Source organism: Nicotiana tabacum, chromosome 1 (genome assembly GCF_000715075.1).
Source record: "Nicotiana tabacum cultivar K326 chromosome 1, ASM71507v2, whole genome shotgun sequence".
Classification (NCBI taxonomy): Eukaryota; Viridiplantae; Streptophyta; class Magnoliopsida; order Solanales; family Solanaceae; genus Nicotiana; species Nicotiana tabacum.
In genome coordinates, this window is record NC_134080.1 from 20,570,990 (window position 1) to 20,590,607 (window position 19,618).

At 38.4% G+C, this 19,618-nt stretch overlaps 1 long non-coding RNA gene across 1 annotated transcript; it reads left to right on the forward strand.

The window, feature by feature from the left end:
- Positions 1-1,201: 1,201 nt before the first annotated feature.
- Positions 1,202-4,535, forward strand: LOC142176479 (uncharacterized). Its single transcript, XR_012705126.1, has 2 exons — positions 1,202-1,775; positions 4,289-4,535. It is a non-coding gene; the product is annotated as an uncharacterized LOC142176479 (long non-coding RNA).
- Positions 4,536-19,618: the final 15,083 nt, after the last annotated feature.

The window sequence follows — 19,618 nt, forward strand, 5'->3', positions numbered from 1 at the left end:
GAGGTCAAGGTCTTCAATGGTCGATCCTGCAGCTTCGACCATATCGGGGTCTTTGATACCGTCCCGGGTCTCGTCATGCTCCGACCTCGACCCTGCTAATTGTTATACCTCATTTTCTTTGTCCCTTTTTTTTGTTGGGTGGCCGTGTTGTCTAAGGCAATGCGATAGCATTCTCGGGATGTGAACTGTTCTCCTTGTATACTGAATATTCCCCATGGAGTTGAGAATTTAATTACTTGGTATAAGCTGGAGAGGACGACTTTCATGGGATATATCCACAGTCTTCCCACTATGGCATTGTACGCAGTGGCCTGATCCATAATATGGAATGTTGTCCCCAGATTTACGCCGCCGGACATAACGGGGAGTGTAATTTCCCTATATGTCCGTTCAAGTGAATTATTAAAATCAGTTAGCGTGACGCAGCGCGACACTATCTTATCTTTGAGTTTCATTTGGATAAGTACTCGAGGATGGATAATGCATGCCCCGCTCCCGTCATCTACCATAATGAGTTTATTATCGATATCTAAAATTTGTAAAGTAATAACAAGGGCATCATTATGAGGAAAAGTCAAACCGTCGGCATCCGACTTGTCGAAGATGATACTTTCTTTGAGTTCGTCATACCATTCGCGGGTGATAGATCGCTTGAGTTTGTAGGTATAAGTGAACTTCACGTTGTTTATAGAGGTGCCATCGTCGCCGCCGATGATCATGTTGATGGTACGAGCTGGTAAGGGTGGCTTTGGTGGTACTTGGTGTTCACGTTGTAGACATGTGATTTTTGACCCTCCCCAAGATCTTTTTATATTTTAGCACGTAAATATTTAATTTAGGCCTAATATTCCTATTTCAATTAATTTTGACCGTTTTACTTTATTTTATTACAAGAAAATGAAAATTACAAAAAATAGTTTCATTAATGTTTGTAGTCATTTTTAATCTTGAAAAATACCAAAAAATAGTTTTATTTTAACGGTCAGTCTTATTTTAATAGTTATTTTATTTAAGTAAGATTAATTAGTAAATAAGGTAGTATTTTAATCTGGTTCACGGAGAAAGAAAATTTGGGCTCAAACAACCTATTTTTAGGCCTAATCTTTGAACCTAGCCCATAAGAACCCAAGCCCAATATCCTAAAACCCTAATAAAAAAAACTATAAAAATACCCCTAGACCTAGTGCTATCGGCGGAAATACACAATAGAAGACATATAGACTTTAGCAATCAGCCAAAGAAAAAATTGAAAATAGAAAAAAACCTTAGGAGCTATATACACCTAGGGACCTAAAAAGTTGAAGCAATCTGAGCGCCGTTCACAACAGACCCCACCCCCAGAACTTCACCTTCTTCAACAGACCCCTCCTACCCCCGTACTGCTTCATCTTCAACCAAGCACACGACCCCTCCCCGCCCTTGAACTTCTTCGTCTCCCCCCTAAGCTATACGCAGCAACAACCAGACCTAGCAGAACCCTTAACAAAGAATGGAAACCATCAGTGACCCCCACCCATCGTCTCTCATTCAAACGCTAGAAATAAATGAAATCCGGCGGAACTCCATGTGACCTTTTCTCTTTAATAGTTCCCAACGACTCTTTCCCTCCCATTGGTGATTAAAAACAGTGAAGAGAAGGAGAGATCAATGAGGCGTCCGATTCAAGGTTCTGTCCGCGGATCTGATTCGTCGCCGAAGCTCGACGTTCGCTGCTGTATTATCCGGCTTGTCGGAGGTTTTTGTTTGTTAATATATTGAAGAAAGTCCATTGGAAGGTCTGTTTTACTTGTTTTATTGGGTTTTCTGAATTGGGATTTGCTCCTATTTTGGACGAATGATTTGGTGCTTAGATGGTTGTTATTTTGAATCCTCTGTATTGTTTTCTTTTAACTGATTCATGAGACAAAGTTGAGTAAGATGGGCTAAAATCAGGAGTAATTTCTGGGATTGTGTTCAATTTTTGAACCAGGTTATGTTGCGTTGATTGACCCTTAAATTGATCACCCTTAATTTGATCTTTTAGCTTGAATAATTTCAGTTTTGATTATATTTCAAATCATATTTCAGTTAATCTCTGTAACTATTTTGTTTGTTATGATTCATTAGTTAAATTAGTACATGTGCTGAATAGTCTTGTCTAATGTGATCCTAAGTTCTTGAATGCAAATTTGAAATGAAATACATGTTGTTGATTGTTGAAATCTGGACCCATTTCACCCAGAGTTTGTTGCCTTATTCCAAAGAATCTTTACAGTGGTTGCCTTATTCCATATAACGATGTCCAAAATATTTAGACCCCAGTTACTTTAGGCTTGCACAATTTGTCCCCGTAAAGTAAGAGCTTAGTTAATATTAGGTAGTATTATCCTTTAACCAAAATAGTATACAGAGTACAAAGTTTATAAATTTAGGTAAATTGTGTTAAGAGGATTTTAGGATTGTATAGTTATTTTGAAAATTTTTTTGTTTTTTTTTTATCTTACTAATAAAATGGTTGCTAACAGGCCGCTAATTTAATTTAGTTCATATAGTCCGAGGTGTGCCATCCGTCTTTTAATCATACATGGCCCTCACAAATATCTTAATTTAGATATTAAAAATGAACTTCGTAGTTTGCTTTAGGCGCGTCGAATATACAATTATCATGGGTACTTAAATCCGGGGGTGCATTTCATGTGACCCGGTTTTAATTCCAACAAGGTTAAATAGAATATGTCGTGAACCATATGTGCATTTCATGTAGCGTGGCTTGCGATGTGTTTTAAATAACCTTGAATCAATTTTTTAAATAAATAAAAGCGGTTTTAAAGTTAAAAATACACACAGGTTTAAAAGTGTTTTAAAATCAGATAATTAGGCCAATAAAAATAGTTGAGCGACCGTGCTAGAACCACGGAACTCGAGAATGCCTAACACCTTCTCCCGGGTTAACAAAATTTCTTACTCGGATTTCTGTGTTCGCGGACTATAAACAGAGTCAATCTTTCCTCGATTCGAGATTTGAATCGGTGACTTGGGACACCATAAATTATCCTAAGTGGCGACTCTGAATCTAAAAATTAATCCCGTTTCGATTGTCACTTAAATTGAAAAAAACTCCCTTATACCCTTCTAGGGGGTGTGAAAAGTAGGTGCGATAACTCTGGCGACTCTGCTGGGGAAAAGAACCCAGAACTTCTGGTTCAGGGTTCAGAATTCGAACTTAGAATAACTGTTATAGTTGACTTTTATTTATTATCTGATTTTTACGTGTTTGAGCTTACTGTGGTAAATGTCGCTTTTTACCGTTTTGATATTGCTTGGACTGTATATAAATTGTTACGAAACCCTCTTCTCTCTGAGTCTGCTAAATTATCTGGAAGTGTGCACTTCGTGTGACTTCCCTTCTGTTAGAGTCATATCCCAATTTTAGAACGAGGTTCGGGCAAGTTGCAAAGCCGGTGAAGCTTCTGTATTTCCGGTACGCTGCCCCCCTTGGATCGAGTTGTCCGCTCGGGTAAGCCAGGTCTGGAACAAATAAACCAAGGTTTTTAAACCTAGAATAACATAATCTCATACCGGATCCCTAGTAGGAACGCTTGTTTGCATCACGTGCATCTGACTTTGGGGACTCAACACAGGGGTTGGATCCGTCTAGGACAGGTGTACCCAAAAAATAAAAGACCATCCTGATGCATTCTATGTGCTACATGTTACAATCTTCAAGGGTAAAAAAAGGGTCATTTGGCGGACTAATGATAGTTGATAGCAAATGAAAAAAGGAAAAAAAGAAAAGAAAAAAAGTGGGTGGAGTGTGAAAATAAAACAAATAAGGCCTAGTTATGTTTTTATTTCACATTTTTTTAAGAAAAAAAGTATGAAAAATACATAAAGATTTTGCACTTTCCCATCATTTTCTAAAAATAAAAAAAAGGGAAAAGAAAATCCAAAAAGAGTTTACATGTTTCATCATTTTTCAAAAAAGACAAAAAATATATTTTCTCTAAATTAGTTATTTTTTTAATTCTTGCCCGTATCCAATCTTTCCGAACTACGCATACCTGATTCTCGTCTTTCGGGGCGTGATACGTAGACAAACCACACAGGGTCCGGTCTTCCTAGTGAGTCTTAGGTTCTTGGCTTCGCGGGGTCTTAACCAAATCTTGTATTTTTAGCCACTTTTAGCCACATAGGTTTATTTTAGAAAAATAGTTACAATCATGTCTTGCATGTGTCCAACAGGAAGGATTATTGTCTCACATAGCGTTCTTGGTCTTTAACTTTATTTGGTCTTAATTTTCTCATACAGGTGTTGACCTTCTTACAGAAGTTTGAGCATGACAGACACCTCGGGACCATCCAGTCAGGATCGCTCATTCAGGAGTTGCTTGAAGAGATTTTTTATTTATTTTTGAGTTTGTTTTTTATGTCGTCTTTTACCTTCTATTTTTGTATAGTAATGTCGAGTTTTTTTTATTATTGTACTTCCTATTTTGCATTTGTAAAACGTATTATAAATAAAAAATCCAAAAAAAAAGATATTTTGCATTTTTATATTTCCATTAGAATTTTCTTTAGAAATAGTACTCCTAGAAATTGAAAAAAAAAAGAAATTTTGAGGTGGTTTTCTTTTAGGTAATTAATAACTAGAACCTAAAATAAAAATTGTTTTTATTTTTCCTTTAGTATATTTGGAATAAAAATTCAAAAAAAAGGAATTTTCTTTTAGTATTTCTTTAGGATATTAATTCCAAAATTTTTAAAAAAATTTCTTTTGAGGTTCTTTTTTGGGAAATTAATGAAAAATGAATTAAAAAAATTCTTTTATTTTCACTAGAACTTTAGGATATTGTACATAGAAGAGAAAAAACATACTTTATCCTTTGTTTATATTTAAAGTTTATTCCTTAGGTAATCAAAACTGAAATCCAAAAACATTTTTCATCTTGTTCATTTCTCGTTTCGAAATCTTTCTTCAGGGATATCAAACAAAAATTCAAAATATTTTTCTTTGGTTCATCCTTTATATTTCCTTCCAAAAAAAAGTCAAAAAATATTTTTCTCTTCTAGGATTTTTCCTTAATAGAGTATTTGTTTAAAACAAAAGGAAAAAAAATCCGTTAAACTTGAGTTTAGAATAGGTTATAGAACATTAAGTCTAGAAAATAAAAAAAAAGAGTTTTGTTTCTTTTATTTCCCTTTTCTCGCCAGAGTAGTCATTAAGGTAAAAAAAAAAGAAAAAGAAAAGAGAATGTTAGTTTGTTTACTTTATTCTCGATCTTCCCAAACTACGCAAAGATCTGATTCATGCGGCATCATGATACGCAGGCAACCTACATAGGGTTCGATCGAATCATTTTTTTATTAAAAGAAAAAAAATAAAAAAATAAAAGAGATGAAGTTATGGGATGTGAGAAATGAGAGGAAAGAAAAGAGTGATAATTAGAAAAAAAGGAAGGAAAATGAGCAAGTTAAGAAGTGCCAGAAAAGAAAAGAATAGAGAAGATTGAAATGAACAAATTGGGATGATGCCAAGTGACCTGGTGACCCTCGAAATCATTCTAGAACTGTTAATTGTTGCTAGGTGCATTGCACGCAATGTGATATTTTTAGCTGTTAAATGCCCTAATGCTAACAGGATGACCTCATTTTGTTCCCTTTTGTTATCTTCATTTGAGCAGAAGGGTGGTTGGTTTGTAGTTTTTAAGTAACTCATCCATACAACACAAGGTCAAAGAGCAAGGTAGCCATGACTAGCAAAGACTTGGACACAGAGGTTATTGATCCGTCTACGAAAATTGGTGAATCAGAATCTGAGTTGAAAGAAGAGGTCTTAGGTTGAAAGGACAGATGGCCAAAATATACCAAGCTTGGATTAGTGGGCATCCTCCACCATCAGTTCCTACTAACTACACTGAAAGCCTTGTCACCATTCCGCCACTGTCACAAGTCCAGGATATCTCCCCACGACCCTTTCACACTCCACCCCCAGAACCACCTCATATCCCGCACCTTTGACCACTCATGTTTTTGTAGCTCATCCACCTGCTACCTTTCCTCGATCCTCTGGCAAGACTGTGTTCAAAATTCCCGAGGCCCAACACTATGCTCCAGAACTAATTTTCAAGATCTCGGATCCATACTCTTACGCTACTCATTTTGATCCTCCCGGTAAAACTGCAAAGCCTGCTAAGACAGTGGAGCAAGATGAGATATCCAGAAAGCTGAAAGGGTTTAAGATGCCTAAGTTTAATTTGTATGATGGGCATGGAGATCCAGTAGCCCATCTGAGGGGTTGTTGCAGTGAAATAAGAAGTATTGGCAGGAAAGATGAATTGTTGATGGCGTATTTCAGTGAGAGCCTGACTGGGGCAGCTTTGGAATGGCATACTCGTCAAGATGTCGGTAAGTGACATACATGGGATGACATGGCTCAAGATTTTGTGCGACATTTTCAGTACAATATAGACATTGTCCCAGACCGCTCCTCCCTATCTCAGATAGAAAAGAAACCCGAGGAAAGTTTTAGGGAATTTTGGTTCAGATGGAACGAACAAGTTGATCGAGACAGTCCTCCCATCGATAGAAAAGATGTTGCTGAGCCCCGCCAACGACAAGATCTAGTGGGCATTCCTGCTAAACGCTTTCAACCTCAATACTAACCGCATGGACATCCCCAAACTCCACATAATCCATCCCAGTATTATCCTCCGAACAACGTCCGACCATCTGTCCAACCATTGGGTCACTCCAACAGGCGAGCACGAGCACCACAAAAGCTTCACTAGCCTCCACAAAATTTTCAAGTGCCCTATAACCCATATTCAAGCCAAGGGTGTAGTAGGGAACACAGGCTGAAAGATAAATTTACACCAATAGAAGGGTCCTATTCAAGTTTGTTTGAGAGATTAAAGTATTACGGCATGATTGCACCTATTCATCTAAATTATATAGACCCACGTGCGAGAATCTTTGACCTTACTAAAAGGTGTGAATATCATTCCAATGCCCAGGGACACAATGTTGAAGATTGTCGTACTTTGAAAAGGGAAATAGAAAGAATGATTCAAGAAGGAATAATTGTGGTCCAAGGAAGTAATACCCCAAGTGTCACACATAATCCTCTACAGGTACATGACAATGCACAGATTGTTGGGATGGTTTGCAATGACGAAGGTTTGGTCAAAGGAGTCAATGAGTCACTTGGTGACGTTAATGATATTGAAATTGGTAGTGGTCTTAGTAATATTGATGTGGAACTCAATGGCTAAAATGTCGAGCTTGGTAATTGGAAAGACGCTCCTTTCTTGGTTAGCCAGAGAGAAGTCTTGGTGGTTCATTTTGTTGTCATTTTTGTTGTCCGGGTTATTTTAGGGTTGCAATCTAGATATTGTCTTGTGACTCAAACCCTTCTATCCTTTTATTTTGCCTAGTTCGTTTAGTCGTAGTAACCCGTTTAGTGTTGTCTAGGTCTGTTTTAGGATTGTAACCCTAGTTTATTTTGCTTGTTTTGTTGTTCAAACCATGTCACCGTCTGCCTAGTGCAATTTTCTGTGTTCTGTTATTTCTAGTCATTTTTTTGTTTAGTTCTCTTCTCCTTTTATAGTTCTTTTCATGCTGGCTCTAGTGACATGACATGCACACATAATTCTCAGCCTGGTTTTAAAAGTTAGTTTAGTCATGAAACAATGAAACGATTTTGAAGATGATAGGGACACTTGAGGGAAATAAGTACAGATTTGGACATTTTGAGATCATTTGAAGCCCGAACTGTGTGAAATTGGGGCAGATAATTTGGTAAGTTAATGTGGTGACAAGAATTCGTTAAAGGAGAGTGCATCCGGGACAATTTGAAGCAAGCAACTTTGAGTTCAAGTGCATCTCAAGTTACAAGATAAAATCAAGAAAATTTTCTCCGAATTGACGGAGCATCTCCATTTTGAAGAAGAAATCACCTAACGAGGGTTCTGTACTTGGCAAGGCGCTAAAGAAAAGTGGAAGGCATATCGGTAATATCAATGCCGAAGCCGCAAAAAAAAAATTGTGCATGATCTTCAATTTTCATTTCAAGTTGCATGTGTTGTACTTGGCATTTTCAGGGATTGGGAGACCCTCTTTCAGCTACCCAAACACTTATACCATTCGATATCCTTTTGATCCTGTACCGATTTCTTTGACCTCCCCTCTTTTGGAATCAAGTTAGAGTCATACAAAAAAACGTTCATGTCCCCATAGGTTTATTTTAGAAAGTTTATTCCAAAAGGAAAATTCAAAAAAGAAAAAAGAAAAAATAAAGAAAAAGAAAAAAAGGAAAAAAAGAAAAAAGAAGGGAAAAGAAAAAAAAAAAAGGAAAAAGAAAGAGAAAAATAGTAACAAAAAGTAGTCTTGTGATTCTTGTCACCACAAGATACGTAGGCAACCTTACAGTTCGGTCATACCAAATAAAATATTTCATAATCCCACGAAGTCGAGAGTGGGGCATTCTTTCTTAGTAACTCCATCAAAAGAAAAAGAAAAAAATCAAATTCCCTTGTTTTAGAAATTGGGGCAAAGTTTTCAGAATGGATTCCAAAAGTTGTAAATAAATTAACCCCGCTGTCTTAGTTATTTTGAGCCTTTATAATATCCTTTCTTTCTACCCCTGTCCAAAAGCCATACTACAGTCCAAAAAAGACCTCCCGAATAATCTTTGAGAGTGTTGGGTTTAGACATGCCAAGGGTATATGATGTTTTTACTATGGTCAATGCCTTGTCATCTACAGAATCGGAAGAAAGAAGAAGAAAAGAAAAAATGAGAGAGTCTTATTGGTGAAAACCTTCATAGGCACCATAAGGCGACGATAAGTTGAGAGAAAGAACAAAATGAGAGAGGCTTGATGGTGAAAAACCTTCGGGCACTACAAGTCGAATAAGGATCATGAATCAGATTGGAAAATCAGAGCATTGAAGCCCAGTTTCACGGTTTAGGGGTATAATAAGAGTTGAACATCAGACTTGCTTGACAGATTAGTCCAAAGGTGCATGTCATGGTCATTAGAGTTGGTATCCACATTTGATAAGTTTCTACTTTATAGTTTTCTTGTTAGGAATCATCTCTTTCCATTGTCCTTTACTCTGTTCCTTTGTCTTGTCTACTTCATCTTCCTGAGTCTATTTGGCCAGAACAAGTGAGAAATGACTTCAAAATTTGCCACTAGCTTCCCAATTGCACAAAACAGGATCTGGCTAGCACATCAAAGTGGCATAAGTCAGGAAAGAATAGCATGTGCACTGAGTTGGTAACAATCAACGTGTTTTGGGATTCATGTGAGATACAAAGGTTTGGTATATCTCAATTCATGAACAATGCAACAGATCGATGATGTTGGGTGAACGGATCAAAAGTATTTTCTGTGATAAGGTTGACAGAGAAAGTGGTTAATCAATGACAAGCAAGGTCTTCCAAGTGGAAATCAAAGTATCATGGCAAGTGAAGGAGCAATAGACCTCAAGGCCAAGGCCAATGGCATACGTTAGGGAAAAAATAGTACATGCATTGAGTTGGTAACAATCAATGTGCTTTGGGATTCATGTGGAATACAAAGGTTCGGTAAACGTCAATTCATGAGCAAAATGCAACTGATAGAGGATGTTGGGTTTGAACGGATCAGAGGTATTTTCTATGAAAAGGGTGGCAAAGAAAGTGGTTAGTCAATAAACAAGCAAGGTATTTCGAGTTGAAATCATGGGAAGTGAAGGAGCAATCTCCCTCAAAGTCAAGGCCACAAATCAACCACCATATTTATAAACTCACAAGTTTTATTTGTTTGAAACATGGACAAAAATTGTGTCCAAATCAAAGCTGGGAAGTTTGAATGTTTTCAAGTGTCGTGCCCAAATTTTGTCAGCACAAAGTAGTTTTGAGAATGGAAAAGAACATTTTGTTCAATATGCAGGAACCCTCCATGAGGAAAAGCATTTTTCAGGGGCAAGGAATTTTGTTCGTTCTGCAGAGATCCTCCAGGAAGAAAGCATGGCTCAGGTAAGTTCATTCTCGGCTTTTCAGGACCCTCATTGATATTGAGATTTAATTTTAAAATTTTGAGGCCTTCCTGGATAATGGGATTTAATCTTAAAAATTCTCAGGACCCTTCTGGACAATGGGACTTAGTTAAAATTCAAAATATTCATGAGTAACAAGATCTAGTACATGCTCTACCTTGAGAAAATATAAGTTTGGCTTTGAAGTTTTCATGCTTAGGATAAGATTCAATTTGAAATTTTCAGGACCCTCCTGAATAATAGGACTTAGTTTAAGACCTCCCTTAGATGCTGAGATTTAGCATAAGTTTCACCGTTAGGAAGTTGAATTTAGCTATGAAATTTTCACCCTTAAGATGAGATTTGATTTTAAATTTCAGGACCCTCATGGATAATGGGATTTAGTTTTAAGATCTTCATAGATAACAAGATTTAGCGGAAGTCGTACCTTTAGGAAATATAACTTAGCTTTAAAACTGTCATTTAACTAGGTGTTTTCAGGACCCTCTTGGATAATGAGATCTAGCTTTTAAAATTCTTTGAGATTTTCTGGTAACATGCTTCAATTAACTCTCACAGATGTGCCCAGCTACCAAACTGGGGCATAAAAATTCCGTTTGTTTTGTCTATTTTGTTGCAATCAGGCACCCACATGGAGAACAAGGGAAGACAATACGAGTTTCAAGAATGGAAAACAGTTCAGGCACAAGCAATCAGGCACCCACCTGGAAAAACAAGGGAAGACAGTTCAAAGGAAAAGCAGTCGCAAGAGGAAGTAGTTCAAGTTCAGCAATCAGGAGCCCACCTGGAGAACAAAGGGAAAACAAATCAAGTTCTGAGGAAAATCAATTAAAGTGTTGGAAATCAGGAGCCCACCTGGAGAACAAAGGAAAAAACAGTTCAAGTGTTGGAAATCAGGAGCCCACCTGGAGAACAAAGGGAAAGCAATTCAAGTGTTGGAAATCAGGAGCCCACCTGGAGAACAAAGAGAAAGCATCAATGTTCAAAGGAAGACAACAATCAGGAGCCCACCTGGAGAACAAAGGGAAACAGATCAAGTCTCAAGGAAAAATAGTACAAGTGTTGGAAATCAGGAGCCCACCTGGAGAACAAAGGGAAAGAAACAATGTTCAAAGGAAGACGGTTCAAGTTCAGCAATCAGGAGCCCACCTGGAGAACAAAGGGAAAACGGTTCAAGTCTCAAGGAAAAACAGTGCAGGTGTTGGAAATCAGGAGTCCACCTGGAGAACAAGGGAAAATAGTTCAAGTTTCGAGGAAAAATAGTGCAGGTATTGGCAATCAGGCGCCCACCCGGAGAACATGGAGAAGGCAGTCCAAGTTTCGAAGGAAGACAGTTCGAGTATTGGCAATCAGGCGCCTACCTGGAGAATAAGGGAATTCACTTCAGAATGCAATTCAAGTCAGCAACAAAGGAAGCTCGCGGCAAGAATGCGAGTCAACAGTCCGAGGTGGTCAACAGAAGTTAGTCACAATCCAGAAATAAAAAATAAAAAAAAGGCAAGAAGTGAATCCAAATGCAGAAATTGATGAAAGATGTGAGCTGCTCAAGACATGACTAAAGGCACAAGCATGGTATATCCTATTTTGATCAAAAACTGAAGAAGAATGAACTAGCACCTGCAACTAGCAAGCGTCAAGGTTCAAATCCAAAGTCCACATGAAGAAACATTCAAGACTCAAGATCAAGCTTCAGAAGACTTATAGATAAGAATCTTGTAACTCGTAGTTGACAAGCTTAGCTAGTCTTTTTCATTTTTTGATTTTTGATGTAATAACAGGATCGCGAATTGGAACCTCGGCGGAACGGCACCTCGACCGGCTCTCCACCTCGATACACTCCATCATCTCCCTCACTTTTGAACTACACGTGGCCTGATTCCTTTATAGCCAAGGATATATAGGCAGCTCAGATACCAGGGCTCGGTCACATTCTCCTTCCTCTTAGTTTTGGTCTCCTTAAATAAGGGTCGGTTCAAAAAACCTATCTAGTCGTTCTTTGTCTAAAAACACTTGGCATTTCCAGTCAAAGAGGGGCAGCTGTAGACATGTGATTTTTGACCCTCCCCAAGATTTTTTATATTTTAGTACGTAAATATTTAATTTAGGCCTAATATCCCTATTTCAATTAATTTTGACTTTTTTACTTTATTTTATTACAAGAAAATGAAAATTACAAAAAATAGTTTCATTAATGTTTGTAGTCATTTTTAATCTTGAAAAATACCAAAAAATAGTTTTGTTTTAACGGTCAGTCTTATTTTCATAGTTATTTTATTTAAGTAAGATTAATTAGTAAATAAGGTAGTATCTTAATCTGGTTCACGGAGAAAGAAAATTTGGGCTCAAACAACCCATTTTTAGGCCTAATCTTTGGACCTAGCCCATAAGAACCCAAGCTCAATACCCTAAAACCTTAATAAAAAAAACTATAAAAAAGACCCCTAGACCTAGTGCTATCAACGGAAAATACACAATAGACATATAGACTTTAGCAATAAGCCAAAGAAAAAATCGAAAAAAGAAAAAAACCTTAGGAGCTATATACACCTAGGGACCTAAAAAGTTGAAGAAATCTGAGCGTCGTTCACAACAGACCCCACCCCCAGAACTTCACCTTCTTCAACAGACCCCTCCCACCCCGTACTACTTCGTCTTCAACCAAGGACACGACCCCAACACACCCCTGAACTTCTTCGTCTCCCCCCTAAGCTACACGCAACAACAACCAGACCTAGCAGAACTCTTAACAAAGAACGGAAGCCATCATCGACCCCCACCCATCGTCTCTCTATTCATACACTGGAAATACCATGAAATCCGGTGGAACTCCATGAAGACCATGTGACCTTTTCTCTTTAATAGTTCCCGGCGACTCTTTCCCTCCCATTGGTGATTAAAAATAGTGACGAGAAGGAGAGATCAGTGAGGCGTCCGATTCAAGGTTCTGTCCACGGATCTGATTTGTCGTCGAGGCTCGACGTTCGCTGCTGTATTATCCAGCTTGTCAGAGGTTTTTGTTTGTCAATACATTGAAGAAGGTCCGTTGGAACGTCTGTTTTACTTGTTTTATTGGGTTTTCTGAATTGGGATTTGCTCCTATTTTGGACGACTGATTTGGTGCATAGATGGATGTTATTTTGAATCTTTTATATTGTTTTCTTTTAATTGATTCATGAGACTAATTTGAGTAAGATGGGCTAAAATCAGGTGTAATTTCTGAGATTGTGTTCAATTTTTGAACCAAGTTATGTTGCGTTGATTGACCCTTAATTTGATCTTTTAGCTTGAATAGTTTCAGTTTTGATTATATTTCAAATCATATTTCAGTTAATCTCTGTAACTATTTTGTTTGTCATGATTCATTAGTTAAATTAGTACATGTGCTGAATAGTCTTGTGTAATGTGATCCTATGTTCTTGAATGCAAATTTGAAATGAAATACATGTTGTTGATTGTTGAAATATGGACTCATTTCACCTAGAGTTTGTTGCCTAATTCCAAAGAATCTTTACAGTAGTTGCCTTATTCCATATAACGATGTCCAAAAGATTTAGACCCCAGTTACGTTAGGCTTGCACAATTTGTCCCCGTAAAGTAAGAGCTTAGTTAGTATTAGGTAGTATTATCCTTTAACCAAAATGGTATACAGAGTATAAAGTTTATAAATTTAGGTAAATGGTGTTAAGAGGATTTTAGGATTGTATAGTTATTTTGAAATATTTTTTTTTGTTTTTTTATCTTACTAATAAAATGGTTGCTAACATGCCGCTAATTTAATTTAGTTCATATAGTTCGAGGTGTGCCATCCGCCTTTTAATCATATATGGCCCTCACAAATGTCTTAATTTAGTTATTAAAAATGAACTTCATAGTTTGCGTTAGGCGCGTCGAATATACAATTATCATGGGGTACTAAAATCCGGGGTTGCATTTCATGTGACTCGGTTTTAATTTCCAACAAGGTTAAATAGAATGTGTCGTGAACCACGAGTGCATTTTATGTAGCGTGGCTTGCGATGTGTTTTAAATAACCTTGAATCAATTCTTTAAATAAATAAAAGCAGTTTTAAAGTTAAAAATGCACATAGATTTAAAAGTGTTTTAAAATCAGATAATAAGGCCAATAAAAAAGTTGAGAGACCGTGCTAGAACCACAGAACTCGAGAATGTCTAACACCTTCTCCCGGGTTAACAAAATTTCTTACCCGGATTTATGTGTTCGCGGACTATAAACAGAGTCAATCTTTCCTCGATTCGGGATTTGAACTGGTGACTTGGGACACCATAAATTATCCCAAGTGGCGACTCTGAATCTAAAAATTAATCCCGTTTCGATTGTCACTTAAATTGGAAAAAATTCCCTTATACCCTTCTGGGGGTGTGAAAAGGAGGTGTGACAGCTCTGGCGACTCTGCTGGGGAAAAGAACCCAGAACTTCTAGTTCAGGGTTCATAATTCGAGCTTAGAATAATTGTTATAGTTGGATTTTATTTATTATCTGATTTTTATGTGTTTGAGCTTGCTATGCTAAATGTCGCTTTTTACCGCTTTGATATTGCTTGGACTGTATATAAATTGTTACGAAACCCTCTTATCTCTGAGTCTGCTAAATCATCTGGGAAGTGTGCATTTCGTGCGACTTCTCTTCTATTAGAGTCATATCCCAATTTTAGAACGAGGTTCGGACAAGTTGCAAAGTCGGTGAAGCTTCTGTATTCCCAGTACGCTGCTCCCCTCGGATCGAGTTGTCCGCTCGGGTAAGCCAGGTCTAGAACAAATAAACCCAGGTTTTTAAACCTAGAATAACATAGCCTCATGCCAGATCCCTAGTAGGAACGCATGTTTGCATCACGTGCATCTGAATTTGGGGACTCAACACAGGGGTTGGGTCCGTCTAGGACAGGTGTACCCAAAAAATAAAAGACCATCCTGATGCATTCTATGTGCTACATGTTACAATCTTCAAGGGTAAAAAAAGGGTCATTTGGCGGACTAACGATAGTTGATGGCAAATGAAAAAAGGAAAAATCCATAAAGATTTTGCACTTTCCCATCATTTTCTAAAAATAAAAAAAATCAAAAAAAGGGAAAAGAAAATCCATAAAGATTTTGCACTTTCCCATCATTTTCTAAAAATAAAAAAAAAATCAAAAAAAGGGAAAAGAAAAATCCAAAAAGAGTTTACATGTTTCATCATTTTTCAAAAAAGACAAAAAATATATTTTCTCTAAATTAGTTATTTTTTTAATTCTTGCCCGTATCCAATCTTTCTGAACTACGCATACCTGATTCTCGTCTTTCGGGGCGTGATACGTAGGCAAACCACACAGGGTCCGGTCTTCCTAGTGAGTCTTAGGTTCTTGGCTTCGCGGGGTCTTAACCAAATCTTGTATTTTTAGCCACTTTTAGCCACATAGGTTTATTTTAGAAAAATAGTTACAATCATGTCTTGCATGTGTCCAACAGGAAGGATTATTGTCTCACATAGCGTTCTTGGTCTTTAACTTTATTTGGTCTTAATTTTCTCATACAGGTGTTGACCTTCTTACAGAAGTTTGAGCATGACAGACACTTAGGCTCAATTTCTTGAGTACGCCCCAATTCCTTGTTGGACCAATTTCAGAGACTTAGGCTCTCTTTCTCAAGAAGAGCCAAAGTCAACTAAACACAAACTAGTGTTTGCAACCACTAATTCAGCAATTAAATATGAAAGTAGTCCAAATACCAAACACACTGAGCTTTGTCTTGTCTTGGTACTTGTGCAAGTTTCACTCCTTTTTGAGCTGATCTTTGACATCTTGTTACCTTGTTGATCAAAACTGCAATCAAGCATAACTTGTGTTCCTTTTAGGACTATTTTGTACACATCTCTAATCAAAACTTAAGCATGAAGGAGTATAAAATGTATCAAAATCCTTAGTTATCAATTCCCCCAAACTTAATCTTTTGTTTGTCCTCAAGCAAACAAAATAAGACTCACCCCTTAATAGAAAATCCAAGACAATTTAGCTGTCCTAAAGTGACCTCATCTAGCATCAATTGGGACTAACAATTGCCCTCAATACAAATGAATCATTAACAACATTTACTCTTTTAAACACCATGGATTAAGTGCGACACAAGAGCATCAAGAGTTGACTCAACACATCAAAGAACTCTTTCTATTACTTTGGTCATTGTGAAACCCAAACTCACACATCCTCAGCTCTCCCTAAGCAAACCTCACCTTTAGAATAGTGACACTCAGAACGAGATTAATGAAAATCACTCATCTCTCTCAAAGAAAAGTCAAAAGTTCGGCTCTAAGTACCATATGTTTTCCCCTTATGTGAGTCACCACTAATGTAAGTTTCATTCAACTAGAGATTATATAGCGCTTTTTTGGAGACATAGTGAAGGCTTATGGTTCAGGGTAGGAAATGTTTGATCTAAGTAGGTTCCATCTGCCCTTAAACACTTCTTTTGTTTCATTTTGGCACAAATTCACTTGACTTTTTGAGTCATTTCACCTCTTTCTAAGGGGTTAGAGAGACACACTGTCACTCTTTCTTATACATTTCAAATCTTTTCTCCTTTCTCAATTTTCCACACCTTTCATTCTTTGCTTTTCTTAAATCCCTTTTATTCATTTCTATATTGAACATTCTTTTTGTCTTTTTGCTTTTCTTTCTTTTTCATTGCCTTTCTTTTTCTTCATTTTGTACCTTTTTACCACTTTGTTGCCATCCTCGTCTCTCCCCCAAACTTATAATTTTGCCATGTGCTGAGGAAAGATCGGGTGCCAAGAGAAGGTATCTTTTAGAACGGGTAAAGGTTTATCATGGTTCTTAAAGGAAAAAGGTCTAAGGCTCAAAAGGTTTGACTAGGGATTTTATCATTGGTAGACTATGGAAGTGTTCAAGCTATCTTTTGGATCAAAGAGAGCCTATAATCATGTCTCAAGTCAAAATTCACTTAGGATTTCGTCTCAACAAATATTCAGGTCAAGTTCTAGACCAATGGCTCGGGACTTGGACTTGCAATGCAATTTCTCACCACACAAGCTATGGGATCGCTAAAGATATAGAGTCGGGGGACCACCATAACCTTAGATAAGATTTGAACACACAATGGTCCCGAAAAACCACTTGATGATTATCGGTCAACACAAGAGTCTCAAGTTCACGACTTTCACCATCCTAAACACAACAATTTGATTTTGACCATGAGATCAAAGACAAATGTGCTAGGCTCAAGTGAAGCTTTGCTTGAGGCACCCTTACCACTACTACTAAAAAGCAAAAAGGAAACGGGCTCAAACCCTTAAGAAGGTTGTCATGCCATCCATCATTGGGAAGAGCCACCCAATTCACACAAACTCCACCTTTGGAAAGAACCGTGGCATTAGGAAAACCAAAGACTTATTGCAAACGTTCAAAACAAGAAGCTACAAACATAAATAAGAAGCTATGGAAAAGAAAAATGCGGAAAGTAGAATGAATATGTACAAGAGGGGATTTACTCGAATATACAATATGGGGATGAATATATACAATGTAACATAATTTTTATATATAGACCCAAAGTGAAAAGTACGAAAAATGTAATGAAGTACTAACATTATATACATACCAAAGATAAAAATAAAGAAATCATAAAAATCTATCAAATATATACATTCATCCAAATCAATAAAAGTAGGGCCTACCCCCTCAAATGAAAGCTGACATTGTCCCCAATGCCAACTAAGCAAAATAAGCACCAAAAATAAAGGGGAAAGGATATAGAAACTCCCTATGGCCCGTCTGTCTGCATGGGGTCCCGAGTGGTCCCTAGGTCCTCAATATGCTCGGGAACCTCAGACCAGTTCCCTATGACCTGCTGCTCTACTGCTGAGACTTGGACCTGGACAGGCTCCTGAGCTGCATCCTGTGGCTGACTGGAGGAGGTCTCCGGTAGGTCTGCCAACTGGATGACTGCATCATCTGCACTGGGAATCATCCTCTTCCTCTTGGGAGGCCTCTGGGACTGCTCTGGCTAGGGATGGGTTGCTAGCACATGGTCATGTAGCAATAAATCCAAAGGCAGATGATCTGCCTTCAACCTGTCAACCTCAACCCTCAACTCTTTCACGGACTCCTTGGAAGCCCACGTCTTTCTCATCTTCTTGGCCTCCCTAGCAAGCTCTTTGATAGCTTTCCCAAGAGAATCCACAGTGTCCGTAAGAGCTTTCTGAGTGTCAAGGATTTTCTTCTGGTTGTCCAGAATATCCTTGAGGGCGTCCTCAATAGACTGTGGGACCTGTGGAGGCGGAGGTGCCGACTGAGCTACTACTATAGAAGTGAGGACAGACAACTTAGAGGAAGCTGTCTACATCCAGTTGTTGATACTGAGAAGAGCCTGGCTCAGACGGTGTGCAGTCACTGGGTGGCCGGGGTGGAGGGTATGTCTGGAATTGCTGAAGTGGATAGACCAGGGGGCATGTCCACTGGGGTGGACAAAGGCTGAGTAGGAGCCACTACCACTACTGGCTCTTCAGACTGGCCAGTTGCAGTAGTGGTTGTTCCCTTGTAGTTCTTGCTTTTAGGGTTGTCATCACCCTACATGTTATACCATAAAAATGGGGCCTTTGCTTTCACTTTGATATCAAATGGCCGCTTTTCTACCTTTAGGTCCATGAAGTACATGGTTAAGAAGCTGGGGAAGGGGTAGTTTCTGTCACCTTCACTAACTACCTATGTAATCACTCGAGACATCACCTTCTCGACATTAATCGGGTACCCCGCCATGATTGATGCTACCATTACTGCCCGATGAAGAGGGAGTGAGTTATCATGAGTAGTGGGGTCCAATTTGTTGCACACGAATGTTTCCCACCCCTTGGCCTCGAAATTCAAACTTTTCCTCAAAATTTTCACTCCCACGTTCAACCAATCGGGGGTGGTACCTGGGATTGCCAGATACTGTGCCAAGCAAGGACGGACCTCCTCACCTAATTCCATCTTTGCCAAATATAGTGACTCATCCTCCTCATTAAAGCCCAAGTAGTCATTTATTGTTTTCCCATCAAACAACACTTTCAAATTGCGTACATTGGTCACTTTGGTGCCCTTCTTGATGTGGGAAACATTGTGTAGAATTCCTTGACCAGGTGCTCGTTTGCATCCTCACAGTTGTTTAAGAAATACTCCCAAACCACTCTCTCTCTAAACTGCCTTCTCACATTGGGGTTGTGAGGCAAGAGGTCTCTATCTATAAAACTCCGCTCCAGAATCAATTTCCTCACAGGCCACCATTCTCTGAACTTATGATAGGCCACCTCACTCATAAAACAGTCTTGCAATACCTCAGGTTTTCTAGTTCTAGCAATTCTTCCCACCTGAGGTTCACCCTCTTCTCCTACTACCTTTTCTTCTTCTACTGCCTCATCGTCTCCTGCTGTACCCTCCCCGGATAATGAAGCTGTGGGAGAGGTGGAGTATTCATCCCCTCTGCCTTCAGCTGAGCCCTCAGACGACCCAGAAGATACATTTACTGACTCTTGGGCAGTGGGGGAAGGTGGAGGAGTGTCTCTTAGTCTGTTTCTCTCCGTCCAGTCAGGGATGTACTCTAGGATTGA